Genomic DNA, 14,518 nt, shown 5'->3' with positions numbered 1-14,518 from the left:
ATAGAGAAGGAAGGAAAAATGAAATCTGTAGCGCAGTTGGTGTTAGTGATCATGGTAGTCATGGCCATCATGACATTCACCACAGCTTTTGTACCCCCTCCCAGCTGTTGTCCTGATGTCATCGAGTGTTGTGGCATTGATGGTGGGCGAAAAATACTAAAACCGTAGAAAATATTTTCGATGCCACTATCTTATTGTATTCCAAATCTTTCATTTTAAAGAATAATAACGCAACTGTTACAGGTGTGATTTTAATCACAAACTTATCCAATTTTCATATTGAATGCAGTTTGTTCTTTTTAGTTTTTGTATTTTGTGTGAGAAGGAGGTGGTTGAGTCACAATGCCCCCCAATCTTTGAAATCAAGTGAGAAAATAAAACCAAAACTATCAACCACGCTATTTAGAGTCCATACCTTTATAAAAATATAATTCATATATATATACCATTCATGGAATGCAAAGGACTTCAGTTTTATCTCACTGACTTTAGAGATTTTGATGTGGAGATGCTTGTGCTTACTTTAATAAATTAAGGAAGTTCAATTCTCAAGCTTTAAAATCAAATTACTATGACTTTGCCTATTTTGATGAGTTGGAAGGTTTAAGAAAGCTTGATTCTCACCATTGAAAGTGATTACTTCTAACAAATTACTTTGCTTGCACTGCAAATACATTATGAGTAAGCAATTAATGCTTTGTTATTTAGAAATAATTAAACATAGTCTTGCAATCAACGATTTGAGTATTGTTTCTAATATGCTTATAACAAATGAATAAATTTATGATGCCCTTATTTGGATTCAAATTGTCATCCTCACATGTAAAGTCAAACAATTTAATATAGATTTCTTTTAAATTAATCTATTAACATCACAAAAAAGAACTTTTATGAACTAAGATCTTCTATGTTGTTTTTTGACACATATCTACTCACTATCTCAATAGCCATAGAAATATTTGGCCATGTACAAATCAAAGGATGTCTAAGACTCTCTACAACTCATGGATATGAAACATCATTCACCTCGTTTTCTTTATTAGTTTGTGAGCATATCTTCTTGTACTAACAGTTCAATATATTCAAGTTATGACAACCACAAAATTTGAGTTGTTCTTAACAAAAAAAAATTCATCCTTCGGATTTTTTAAGGATATTAAATATCATGAACAAATCTTTTTTAGCTTGTGAATGATGCCATCCATCAACTTGGAGACAACTAATATACGGTGAAAATAAAGCAGTTGGATATTAAAGTTACCATCAAAAAATCTTTACTCATAACTAGAGTGATATGAAATAGTTCTCTTGAACTTGTGATTTCTAATGAAATAGCTCTGCAATGGATAGTACAGTAATGTATGTATTTACGCCCATGACGGTAATCCTTTTGGCTTTTATGATTTTCATGGGAGCTATAACGCCAAGTTGTTGCCCTCCCATTCGAGAGTGTTGTCTTAGCTCACTGCAAGAAGAATTGGTTGATATCCCCCTTGTCTGTTATGAAAATATTTTATTAAATATCGAGGCGATATGTGATTGAGTGTTAGACAATAGTTATTCAATTGTTGTTGAAATGAGAGTTCCATAACATTTCCACAACACTTGTTATAAAAAACATGCCACAACAACTTGTAAAATAAAACCTATTATTGGAAGGACTTAACCCAATAGTTTAGTAAAATAAATACTTGTATGAAATACTTGCAAGCCATAGTTTTTTAATGTTACATTTTGTATGTTTGGTTTCTATACAAGTGTTTTTGAGGAATGCAGGGTTGTTTGAAAGCTCAAGCACAATGTCAAGTTTTATTTTGTATGTTCGATGCGAATGAGGTATGCCGGTCGTCAAGTATTGAAGCCGAATGAGGGTGTTTGTAATTGGAGATGTGTTGATGTTGTACCATTATGTAACTCCGGTGTTACACGTCGTTAGGTTTAAGTATGGATATTTGAGCCCTGATCAATGCTTGTGGGTGTGGTGAGATTTCGAGTGTTGGAAATACCACTACTTTCATTGGCTTCGGAACTAGGTCCTTGAATGATGAGTGGAAGATCGGCCCTACATTGGTGGACGGTGTCGAGGCTGCTTAAATGGTCGTCAGAATTTATATTCATCATCTCCTTTCATACATGCTATCAAGTGTTACATAAAGATATTAGATTAACTTTTATTGGGTCATGAATTACGAGTTTCAAACCTTCTAGGGGTGCATTGGTGTTTTGGGAATTGAAACGATCCTTATGTGTTGCTTAAATATCCTTAGAGATGTAATGAACTAAGCCTAAAAACATAGTCATGTATTATGAGATGTGGTCGTTCATATAGATGTTTTCATGTTTACAGATAGAGTAGGTTTATGCTTTGATAATAATATGTTCACCCTTGTAGTGATTTGTGTGATAGATTTGGATCCTTCTCTGACTTTCAATGTGCTTCTGAATAGTTTTGAGTGGGTTGTCCACGAATTTAGGCCCAGAGGGATGATATTCAAAGGTCTTTACTCGAAGCCCGACACTCCATTTTAATTATAATTTAACTAAATAATTACATATTAATTAATAAATAAGAAATTGTGGATTAATAAATGGGCCTCCTTTTCTTCGACAATTTTTCGTTTATTATATATTTTGAGGTTCCTTTTTGCCCGATATCACAAACTCTATTTGCGAGTCCCATATTGAACAAACGTATACTCCCTCTATATATGACGAATATGACTAATATTAAGTATTAGATGTTGCATATGATACATTACTTGTTCAATGTTCATGTTTTGCTATGCCTAGTTGGTTATATGCCAGTTCCAATTATTATTAAATAAGCTCTTTTTGTGGTTATACAAATCCGTTTATTTTCTCCTTCGATTTTTGATCACGAGGTAGCATCAGTTGTTGTGTAAAACCTTGTAAAAATTAAGTATTTAGCTTTAGACAATACGAGCCTTGAGGAGGAACATTTAAAGAAGATTTATCTATGATGTATATAACTAGGATTTTTCAATACGAGGAAATAATTTCTCTTGCTTCTCAAATAAAAAACTTCAAGGTCCAAGATAATATCTCTCATGATTTTAAAAAACATATTTCCCAAGATGAAGTCATGTATGTTGATTACAAAGTGAATAAAGATGGATGTATAATTCAGTTTTCATATGCGTATAGGAGTATAAGAGGATGTTGAAGTGAATTCTCAAGTAATTTCGACTGTAATGGGAAGGTAATTACACAATAGTATTTGTATCATTGTCTGATATACATAAGAGACGGCGGCTGACAACGAAAAACTATGGCTCAAACAACTGGCAAAATCAGTTGTCTTTTTCAATTTTGCTTGTAGTCGTATCGGTAAAAAGTTGAAGTATAAAAAAAATGAGACAGTTGCTAAATAAATTTTGAGTAAGAAAAAAATATATTTAAAATTTGATTATTAATTTTTTTTTTAAAAAAGACAATTGTGCCACCAATCTATTTTTTGTTCAAAAACGACATTTCCAAGAATTTCAAGTGATACTTTTTTGTCATCATCAAAAATCCTGAGAATATATGTTTCCTTGTGGGACTATAAATAATATGAATGATACGAACTAATATCTCCCTTTTCTGGAATAATTTTTAGAAAATATCTTCTGTATTAATTTCTTAATAGATTTGGATTATTTATCATTCAATACTATCCCTATAAATATACATGATAAACAACACGGATATTCAACTCACCATCAAAAGAAAAAATAAATACATCATTACTTTGTTATAAAGGATCTTATTATAGAGAAGGAAGAAAAAATGAAATCTGTAGCGCAGTTGGTGTTAGTGATCATGGTAGTCATGGCCATCATGACATTCACCACAGCTTTTGTACCCCCTCCCAGCTGTTGTCCTGATGTCATCGAGTGTTGTGGCATTGATGGTGGGCGAAAAATACTAAAACCGTAGAAAATATTTTCGATGCCACTATCTTATTGTATTCCAAATCTTTCATTTTAAAGTATAATAACGCAACTGTTACAGGTGTGATTTTAATCACAAACTTATCCAATTTTCATATTGAATGCAGTTTGTTCTTTTTAGTTTTTGTATTTTGTGTGAGAAGGAGGTGGTTGAGTCACATAGCCCCCCAATCTTTGAAATCAAGTGAGAAAATAAAACCAAAAATATCAACCACCCTATTTAGAGTCCATACCTTTATAAAAATATAATTCATATATATATACCATTCATGGAATGCAAAGGACTTCAGTTTTATCTCACTGACTTTAGAGATTTTGATGTGGAGATGCTTGTGCTTACTTTAATAAATTAAGGAAGTTCAATTCTCAAGCTTTAAAATCAAATTACTATGACTTTGCCTATTTTGATGAGTTGGAAGGTTTAAGAAAGCTTGATTCTCACCATTGAAAGTGATTACTTCTAACAAATTACTTTGCTTGCACTGCAAATACATTATGAGTAAGCAATTAATGCTTTGTTATTTAGAAATAATTAAACATAGTCTTGCAATCAACGATTTGAGTATTGTTTCTAATATGCTTATAACAAATTAATAAATTTATGATGCCCTTATTTGGATTCAAATTGTCATCCTCACATGTAAAGTCAAACAATTTAATATAGATTTCTTTTAAATTAATCTATTAACATCACAAAAAAGAACTTTTATGAACTAAGATCTTCTATGTTGTTTTTTGACACATATCTACTCACTATCTCAATAGCCATAGAAATATTTGGCCATGTACAAATCAAAGGATGTATAAGACTCTCTACAACTCATGGATATGAAACATCATTCACCTCGTTTTCTTTATTAGTTTGTGAGCATATCTTCTTGTACTAACAGTTCAATATATTCAAGTTATGACAACCACAAAATTTGAGTTGTTCTTAACAAAAAAAAATTCATCCTTCGGATTTTTTGAGGATATTAAATATCATGGACAAATCTTTTTTAGCTTGTGAATGATGCCATCCATCAACTTGGAGACAACTAATATACGGTGAAAATAAAGCAGTTGGATATTAAAGTTACCATCAAAAAATCTTTACTCATAACTAGAGTGATATGAAATAGTTCTCTTGAACTTGTGATTTCTAATGAAATAGCTCTGCAATGGATAGTACAGTAATGTATGTATTTACGCCCATGACGGTAATCCTTTTGGCTTTTATGATTTTCATGGGAGCTATAACGCCAAGTTGTTGCCCTCCCATTCGAGAGTGTTGTCTTAGCTCACTGCAAGAAGAATTGGTTGATATCCCCCTTGTCTGTTATGAAAATATTTTATTAAATATCGAGGCGATATGTGATTGAGTGTTAGACAATAGTTATTCAATTGTTGTTGAAATGAGAGTTCCATAACATTTCCACAACACTTGTTATAAAAAACATGCCACAACAACTTGTAAAATAAAACCTATTATTGGAAGGACTTAACCCAATAGTTTAGTAAAATAAATACTTGTATGAAATACTTGCAAGCCATAGTTTTTTAATGTTACATTTTGTATGTTTGGTTTCTATACAAGTGTTTTTGAGGAATGCAGGGTTGTTTGAAAGCTTAAGCACAATGTCAAGTTTTATTTTGTATGTTCGATGCGAATGAGGTATGCCGGTCGTCAAGTATTGAAGCCGAATGAGGGTGTTTGTAATTGGAGATGTGTTGATGTTGTACCATTATGTAACTCCGGTGTTACACGTCGTTAGGTTTAAGTATGGATATTTGAGCCCTGATCAATGCTTGTGGGTGTGGTGAGATTTCGAGTGTTGGAAATACCACTACTTTCATTGGCTTCGGAACTAGGTCCTTGAATGATGAGTGGAAGATCGGCCCTACATTGGTGGACGGTGTCGAGGCTGCTCAAATGGTCGTCAGAATTTATATTCATCATCTCCTTTCATACATGCTATCAAGTGTTACATAAAGATATTAGATTAACTTTTATTGGGTCATGAATTACGAGTTTCAAACCTTCTACGGGTGCATTGGTGTTTTGGGAATTGAAACGATCCTTATGTGTTGCTTAAATATCCTTAGAGATGTAATGAACTAAGCCTAAAAACATAGTCATGTATTATGAGATGTGGTCGTTCATATAGATGTTTTCATGTTTACAGATAGAGTAGGTTTATGCTTTGATAATAATATGTTCACCCTTGTAGTGATTTGTGTGATAGATTTGGATCCTTCTCTGACTTTCAATGTGCTTCTCAATTGTTTTGAGTGGGTTGTCCACGAATTTAGGCCCAGAGGGATGATATTCAAAGGTCTTTACTCGAAGCCCGACACTCCATTTTAATTATAATTTAATTAAATAATTACATATTAATTAATAAATAAGAAATTGTGGATTAATAAATGGGCCTCCTTTTCTTCGACAATTTTTCGTTTATTATATATTTTGAGGTTCCTTTTTGCCCGATATCACAAACTCTATTTGCGAGTCCCATATTGAACAAACGTATACTCCCTCTATATATGACGAATATGACTAATATTAAGTATTAGATGTTGCATATGATACATTACTTGTTCAATGTTCATGTTTTGCTATGCCTAGTTGGTTATATGCCAGTTCCAATTATTATTAAATAAGCTCTTTTTGTGGTTATACAAATCCGTTTATTTTCTCCTTCGATTTTTGATCACGAGGTAGCATCAGTTGTTGTGTAAAACCTTGTAAAAATTAAGTATTTAGCTTTAGACAATACGAGCCTTGAGGAGGAACATTTAAAGAAGATTTATCTATGATGTATATAACTAGGATTTTTCAATACGAGGAAATAATTTCTCTTGCTTCTCAAATAAAAAACTTCAAGGTCCAAGATAATATCTCTCATGATTTTAAAAAACATATTTCCCAAGATGAAGTCATGTATGTTGATTACAAAGTGAATAAAGATGGATGTATAATTCAGTTTTCATATGCGTATAGGAGTATAAGAGGATGTTGAAGTGAATTCTCAAGTAATTTCGACTGTAATGGGAAGGTAATTACACAATAGTATTTGTATCATTGTCTGATATACATAAGAGACGGCGGCTGACAACAAAAAACTATGGCTCAAACAACTGGCAAAATCAGTTGTCTTTTTCAATTTTGCTTGTAGTCGTATCGGTAAAAAGTTGAAGTATAAAAAAAATGAGACAGTTGCTAAATAAATTTTGAGTAAGAAAAAAATATATTTAAAATTTGATTAATAATTTTTTTTTTAAAAAGACAATTGTGCCACCAATCTATTTTTTGTTCAAAAACGACATTTCCAAGAATTTCAAGTGATACTTTTTTGTCATCATCAAAAATCCTGAGAATATATGTTTCCTTGTGGGACTATAAATAATATGAATGATACGAACTAATATCTCCCTTTTCTAGAATAATTTTTAGAAAATATCTTCTGTATTAATTTCTTAATAGATTTGGATTATTTATCATTCAATACTATCCCTATAAATATACATGATAAACAACACGGATATTCAACTCACCATCAAAAGAAAAAAGAAATACATCATTACTTTGTTATAAAGGATCTTATTATAGAGAAGGAAGGAAAAATGAAATCTGTAGCGCAGTTGGTGTTAGTGATCATGGTAGTCATGGCCATCATGACATTCACCACAGCTTTTGTACCCCCTCCCAGCTGTTGTCCTGATGTCATCGAGTGTTGTGGCATTGATGGTGGGCGAAAAATACTAAAACCGTAGAAAATATTTTCGATGCCACTATCTTATTGTATTCCAAATCTTTCATTTTAAAGAATAATAACGCAATTGTTACAGGTGTGATTTTAATCACAAACTTATCCAATTTTCATATTGAATGCAGTTTGTTCTTTTTAGTTTTTGTATTTTGTGTGAGAAGGAGGTGGTTGAGTCACATAGCCCCCCAATCTTTGAAATCAAGTGAGAAAATAAAACCAAAAATATCAACCACGCTATTTAGAGTCCATACCTTTATAAAAATATAATTCATATATATATACCATTCATGGAATGCAAAGGACTTCAGTTTTATCTCACTGACTTTAGAGATTTTGATGTGGAGATGCTTGTGCTTACTTTAATAAATTAAGGAAGTTCAATTCTCAAGCTTTAAAATCAAATTACTATGACTTTGCCTATTTTGATGAGTTGGAAGGTTTAAGAAAGCTTGATTCTCACCATTGAAAGTGATTACTTCTAACAAATTACTTTGCTTGCACTGCAAATACATTATGAGTAAGCAATTAATGCTTTGTTATTTAGAAATAATTAAACATAGTCTTGCAATCAACGATTTGAGTATTGTTTCTAATATGCTTATAACAAATTAATAAATTTATGATGCCCTTATTTGGATCAAATTGTCATCCTCACATGTAAAGTCAAACAATTTAATATAGATTTCTTTTAAATTAATCTATTAACATCACAAAAAAGAACTTTTATGAACTAAGATCTTCTATGTTGTTTTTTGACACATATCTACTCACTATCTCAATAGCCATAGAAATATTTGGCCATGTACAAATCAAAGGATGTATAAGACTCTCTACAACTCATGGATATGAAACATCATTCACCTCGTTTTCTTTATTAGTTTGTGAGCATATCTTCTTGTACTAACAGTTCAATATATTCAAGTTATGACAACCACAAAATTTGAGTTGTTCTGTAACAAAAAAAAATTCATCCTTCGGATTTTTTGAGGATATTAAATATCATGGACAAATCTTTTTTAGCTTGGGAATGATGCCATCCATCAACTTGGAGACAACTAATATACGGTGAAAATAAAGCAGTTGGATATTAAAGTTACCATCAAAAAATCTTTACTCATAACTAGAGTGATATGAAATAGTTCTCTTGAACTTGTGATTTCTAACGAAATAGCTCTGCAATGGATAGTACAGTAATGTATGTAATTACGCCCATGACGGTAATCCTTTTGGCTTTTATGATTTTCATGGGAGCTATAACGCCAAGTTGTTGCCCTCCCATTCGAGAGTGTTGTCTTAGCTCACTGCAAGAAGAATTGGTTGATATCCCCCTTGTCTGGTATGAAAATATTTTATTAAATATCGAGGCGATATGTGATTGAGTGTTAGACAATAGTTATTCAATTGTTGTTGAAATGAGAGTTCCATAACATTTCCACAACACTTGTTATAAAAAACATGCCACAACAACTTGTAAAATAAAACCTATTATTGGAAGGACTTAACCCAATAGTTTAGTAAAATAAATACTTGTATGAAATACTTGCAAGCCATAGTTTTTTAATGTTACATTTTGTATGTTTGGTTTCTATACAAGTGTTTTTGAGGAATGCAGGGTTGTTTGAAAGCTCAAGCACAATGTCAAGTTTTATTTTGTATGTTCGATGCGAATGAGGTATGCCGGTCGTCGAGTATTGAAGCCGAATGAGGGTGTTTGTAATTGGAGATGTGTTGATGTTGTACCATTATGTAACTCCGGTGTTACACGTCGTTAGGTTTAAGTATGGATATTTGAGCCCTGATCAATGCTTGTGGGTGTGGTGAGATTTCGAGTGTTGGAAATACCACTACTTTCATTGGCTTCGGAACTAGGTCCTTGAATGATGAGTGGAAGATCGGCCCTACATTGGTGGACGGTGTCGAGGCTGCTCAAATGGTCGTCAGAATTTATATTCATCATCTCCTTTCATACATGCTATCAAGTGTTACATAAAGATATTAGATTAACTTTTATTGGGTCATGAATTACGAGTTTCAAACCTTCTAGGGGTGCATTGGTGTTTTGGGAATTGAAACGATCCTTATGTGATGCTTAAATATCCTTAGAGATGTAATGAACTAAGCCTAAAAACATAGTCATGTATTATGAGATGTGGTCGTTCATATAGATGTTTTCATGTTTACAGATAGAGTAGGTTTATGCTTTGATAATAATATGTTCACCCTTGTAGTGATTTGTGTGATAGATTTGGATCCTTCTCTGACTTTCAATGTGCTTCTCAATTGTTTTGAGTGGGTTGTCCACGAATTTAGGCCCAGAGGGATGATATTCAAAGGTCTTTACTCGAAGCCCGACACTCCATTTTAATTATAATTTAATTAAATAATTACATATTAATTAATAAATAAGAAATTGTGGATTAATAAATGGGCCTCCTTTTTTTCGACAATTTTTCGTTTATTATATATTTTGAGGTTCCTTTTTGCCCGATATCACAAACTCTATTTGCGAGTCCCATATTGAACAAACGTATACTCCCTCTATATATGACGAATATGACTAATATTAAGTATTAGATGTTGCATATGATACATTACTTGTTCAATGTTCAAGTTTTGCTATGCCTAGTTGGTTATATGCCAGTTCCAATTATTATTAAATAAGCTCTTTTTGTGGTTATACAAATCCGTTTATTTTCTCCTTCGATTTTTGATCAAGAGGTAGCATCAGTTGTTGTGTAAAACCTTGTAAAAATTAAGTATTTAGCTTTAGACAATACGAGCCTTGAGGAGGAACATTTAAAGAAGATTTATCTATGATGTATATAACTAGGATTTTTCAATACGAGGAAATAATTTCTCTTGCTTCTCAAATAAAAAACTTCAAGGTCCAAGATAATATCTCTCATGATTTTAAAAAACATATTTCCCAAGATGAAGTCATGTATGTTGATTACAAAGTGAATAAAGATGGATGTATAATTCCGTTTTCATATGCGTATAGGAGTATAAGAGGATGTTGAAGTGAATTCTCAAGTAATTTCGACTGTAATGGGAAGGTAATTACACAATAGTATTTGTATCATTGTCTGATATACATAAGAGACGGCGGCTGACAACGAAAAACTATGGCTCAAACAACTAGCAAAATCAGTTGTCTTTTTCAATTTTGCTTGTAGTCGTATCGGTAAAAAGTTGACGTATAAAAAAAATGAGACAGTTGCTAAATAAATTTTGAATAAGAAAAAATATATTTAAAATTTGATTTTTAATTTTTTTTAAAAAGACAATTGTGCCACCAATCTATTTTTTGTTCAAAAACGACATTTCTAAGAATTTCAAGTGATACTTTTTTGTCATCATCAAAAATCCTGAGAATATATGTTTCCTTGTGGGACTATAAATAATATGAATGATACGAACTAATATCTCCCTTTTCTAGAATAATTTTTAGAAAATATCTTCTGTATTAATTTCTTAATAGATTTGGATTATTTATCATTCAATACTATCCCTATAAATATACATGATAAACAACACGGATATTCAACTCACCATCAAAAAAAAAAAGAAATACATCATTACTTTGTTATAAAGGATCTTATTATAGAGAAGGAAGGAAAAATGAAATCTGTAGCGCAGTTGGTGTTAGTGATCATGGTAGTCATGGCCATCATGACATTCACCACAGCTTTTGTACCCCCCTCCCAGCTGTTGTCCTGATGTCATCGAGTGTTGTGGCATTGATGGTGGGCGAAAAATACTAAAACCCTAGAAAATATTTTCGATGCCACTATCTTATTGTATTCCAAATCTTTCATTTTAAAGAATAATAACGCAACTGTTACAGGTGTGATTTTAATCACAAACTTATCCAATTTTCATATTGAATGCAATTTGTTCTTTTTAGTTGTTGTATTTTGTGTGAGAAGGAGGTGGTTGGGTCACATAGCCCCCCAATCTTTGAAATCAGGTGAGATAATAAAACCAAAAATATCAACCACGCTATTTAGAGTCCATACCTTTATAAAAATGTAATTCATATATATACCATTCATGGAATGCAAAGGACTTCAGTTTTATCTCACCGACTTTAGAGATTTTGATGTGGAGATGCTTGTGCTTACTTTAATAAATTAAGGAAGTTCAATTCTCAAGGTTTAAAATCAAATTACTATGACTTTGCCTATTTTGATGAGTTGGAAGGTTTAAGAAAGCTTGATTCTCACCATTGAAAGTGATTACTTCTAACAAATTACTTTGCTTGCACTGCAAATACATTATGAGTAAGCAATTAATGCTTTGTTATTTAGAAATAATTAATTGACAGAGTCTTGCAATCAACGATTTGAGTATTGTTTCTAATATGTTTATAACTAATTAATAAATTTATGACGCCCTTATTTGGATTCAAATTGTCATCCTCACATGTAAAGTCAAACAATTTAATATAGATTTCTTTTAAATTAATCTATTAACATCACAAAAAAGAACTTTTATGAACTAAGATCTTCTATGTCGTTTTTTGACACACATCTACTCACTATCTCAATAGCCATAGAAATATTTGGCCATGTACAAATCAAAGGATATATAAGACTCTCTACAACTCATGGATATGAAACATCATTCACCTCGTTTTCTTTATTAGTTTATGAGCATATCTTCTTGTACTAACAGTTTAATATATTCAAGTTATGACAACCACAAAATTTGAGTTGTTTAGTAACAAAAAAAATTTCATCCTTCGGATTTTTTCAGGATATTAAATATCATGGACAAATCTTTTTTAGCTTGTGAATCATGCCATCCATCAACTTGGAGACGACTAATATACGATGAAAATAAAGCAGTTGGATATTAAAGTTCCCATCAAAAAATCTTTACTCATAACTAGAGTGATATGAAATAGTTCTCTTGAACTTGTGATTTCTAATGAAATAGCTCTGCAATGGATAGTATAGTAATGTATGTAATTACGCCGATGACGGTAATCCTTTTGGCTTTTATGATTTTCATGGGAGCTATAACGCCAAGTTGTTGCCTTCCCATTTGAGAGTGTTGTCTTAGCTCACTACAAGAAAAATTGGCTGATATCTCCCTTGTCTTTTATGAAAATATTTTATTAAATATCGAGGCGATATGGATATGTGATTAAGTGTTAGACAATCTATATTCAATTGTTGTTGAAATGAGAGTTCCATAACATTTCCACAACACTTGTTAGAAAAAACATGACACAACAACTTGTAAAAGAAAACCTATTGTTGGAAGGACTTAACCCAATAGTTTAGTAAAATAAATACTTGTATGAAATACTTGCAAGCCATAGTTTTTTAATGTTACATTTTGTATGTTTGGTTTCTATACAAGTGTTTTGGAGGAATGCAGGGTTGTTTGAAAGCTCAAGCACAATGTCAAGATTTATTTTGTATGTTCGATGTGAATGAGGTATGCGGGTCGTCGAGTATTGAAGCCCAATGAGGGTTTTTGTAATTGGAGATGTGTTGATGTTGTACTATTATATAACTCCGGTGTTACACGTCGTTAGGTTTAAGTATGGAGATTTGAGCCCTGGCCAATCCTTACGGGTGTGGTAAGATTCAGAGTGTTGGGAATACCACTACTTTCAGTGGCTTCGGAACTTGGTCCTTCAATGATGAGTGGAAGATCGGCCCTACATTGGTGGACGGTGTCGAGGCTGCTCAAATGATCGTCAGAATTTATATTCATCGTCTCCTTTCATACATGTTATCAGATGTTACATAAAGATTTTAATACTTTAAGAGCATCTCCGACCGGTTGGTTATAATGATTGGCTAAATTGGACTTGCAGGACATTATCTAAAATTTGCTGAAGCTGTCAGACATTTTGTTTGGATGATATTGGATATATTGGTTGGCTATAATATTTAAAAATAGTATTTTATTAATATTTTAGATTGTTAATAGAATCTATCACTTTAATATGATAACGAGTGATGTGTAATATTCTTACAAACCTATAGTGGATCGACAAATATAGTCATACATAGGAGGTTGTCTATAATTATAGATAAGGGGTGGCTATGATTGAAGGTGCAGTTTTTTGGAGGCGTTGGTTATAATTTTATATTTGATATGTCAACTAAGCTTTTAGTTAAGTGTTTCTAATGGTTAGAAATGCTCCACGGGTTCTATATAAATCTTTAAGATTTTGATACTCTGACATTATGGGATTTTGAATCATCCAAGTTGTTCTGTCCACGACCTTATTTCAACAACCACGTTGACATTGCTCATCCATCTGCTCTGATTAGAGAAATTTATAAGTAAATAAAAGAATTTAATGACTATTACATAATACCCACAAGATGCTACAAGGGGACAACGAGGGAGGAGAACAGTAGAATAGTTCTTTTCTAAATTACCCTTGACAAAATAAATGATAAATTTGATGTAATTTGGTCTAGGAGATTCGGTGTGAAATGATAGTTTTTGTTGAAAAATGTGATATGTAATTATCCAAAATATAGTAACTAAAGTACAATTAAATCATGACGATGCGATTTTTAAACAACTCTTGCATATTAAATTTTCATATTGATGATAATCTGTGACACTCTTGATTTTCGCTATTGGTATATGAGAACATAAACATAAATATCTCTAACATGCGCAACAAGTGATAAAAGGATCAAGTCAATATCCCGTGTATGTTCGCGCAAGTTTGATTTGCTTTTATATATGAGCAACCAATGATACAACAATCCAGTTATATCTCACATATGTGCGCGCAAATTTGATTTCTTTAATATAAATTTATAACTACTAATA

The sequence above is a fragment of the Daucus carota genome, chromosome 3, assembly GCF_001625215.2.
Source record: "Daucus carota subsp. sativus chromosome 3, DH1 v3.0, whole genome shotgun sequence".
NCBI classification, from domain to species: Eukaryota; Viridiplantae; Streptophyta; class Magnoliopsida; order Apiales; family Apiaceae; genus Daucus; species Daucus carota.
The sequence above is the reverse complement of the archived record's forward strand: the minus strand, read 5'-3'. Positions refer to the sequence as shown.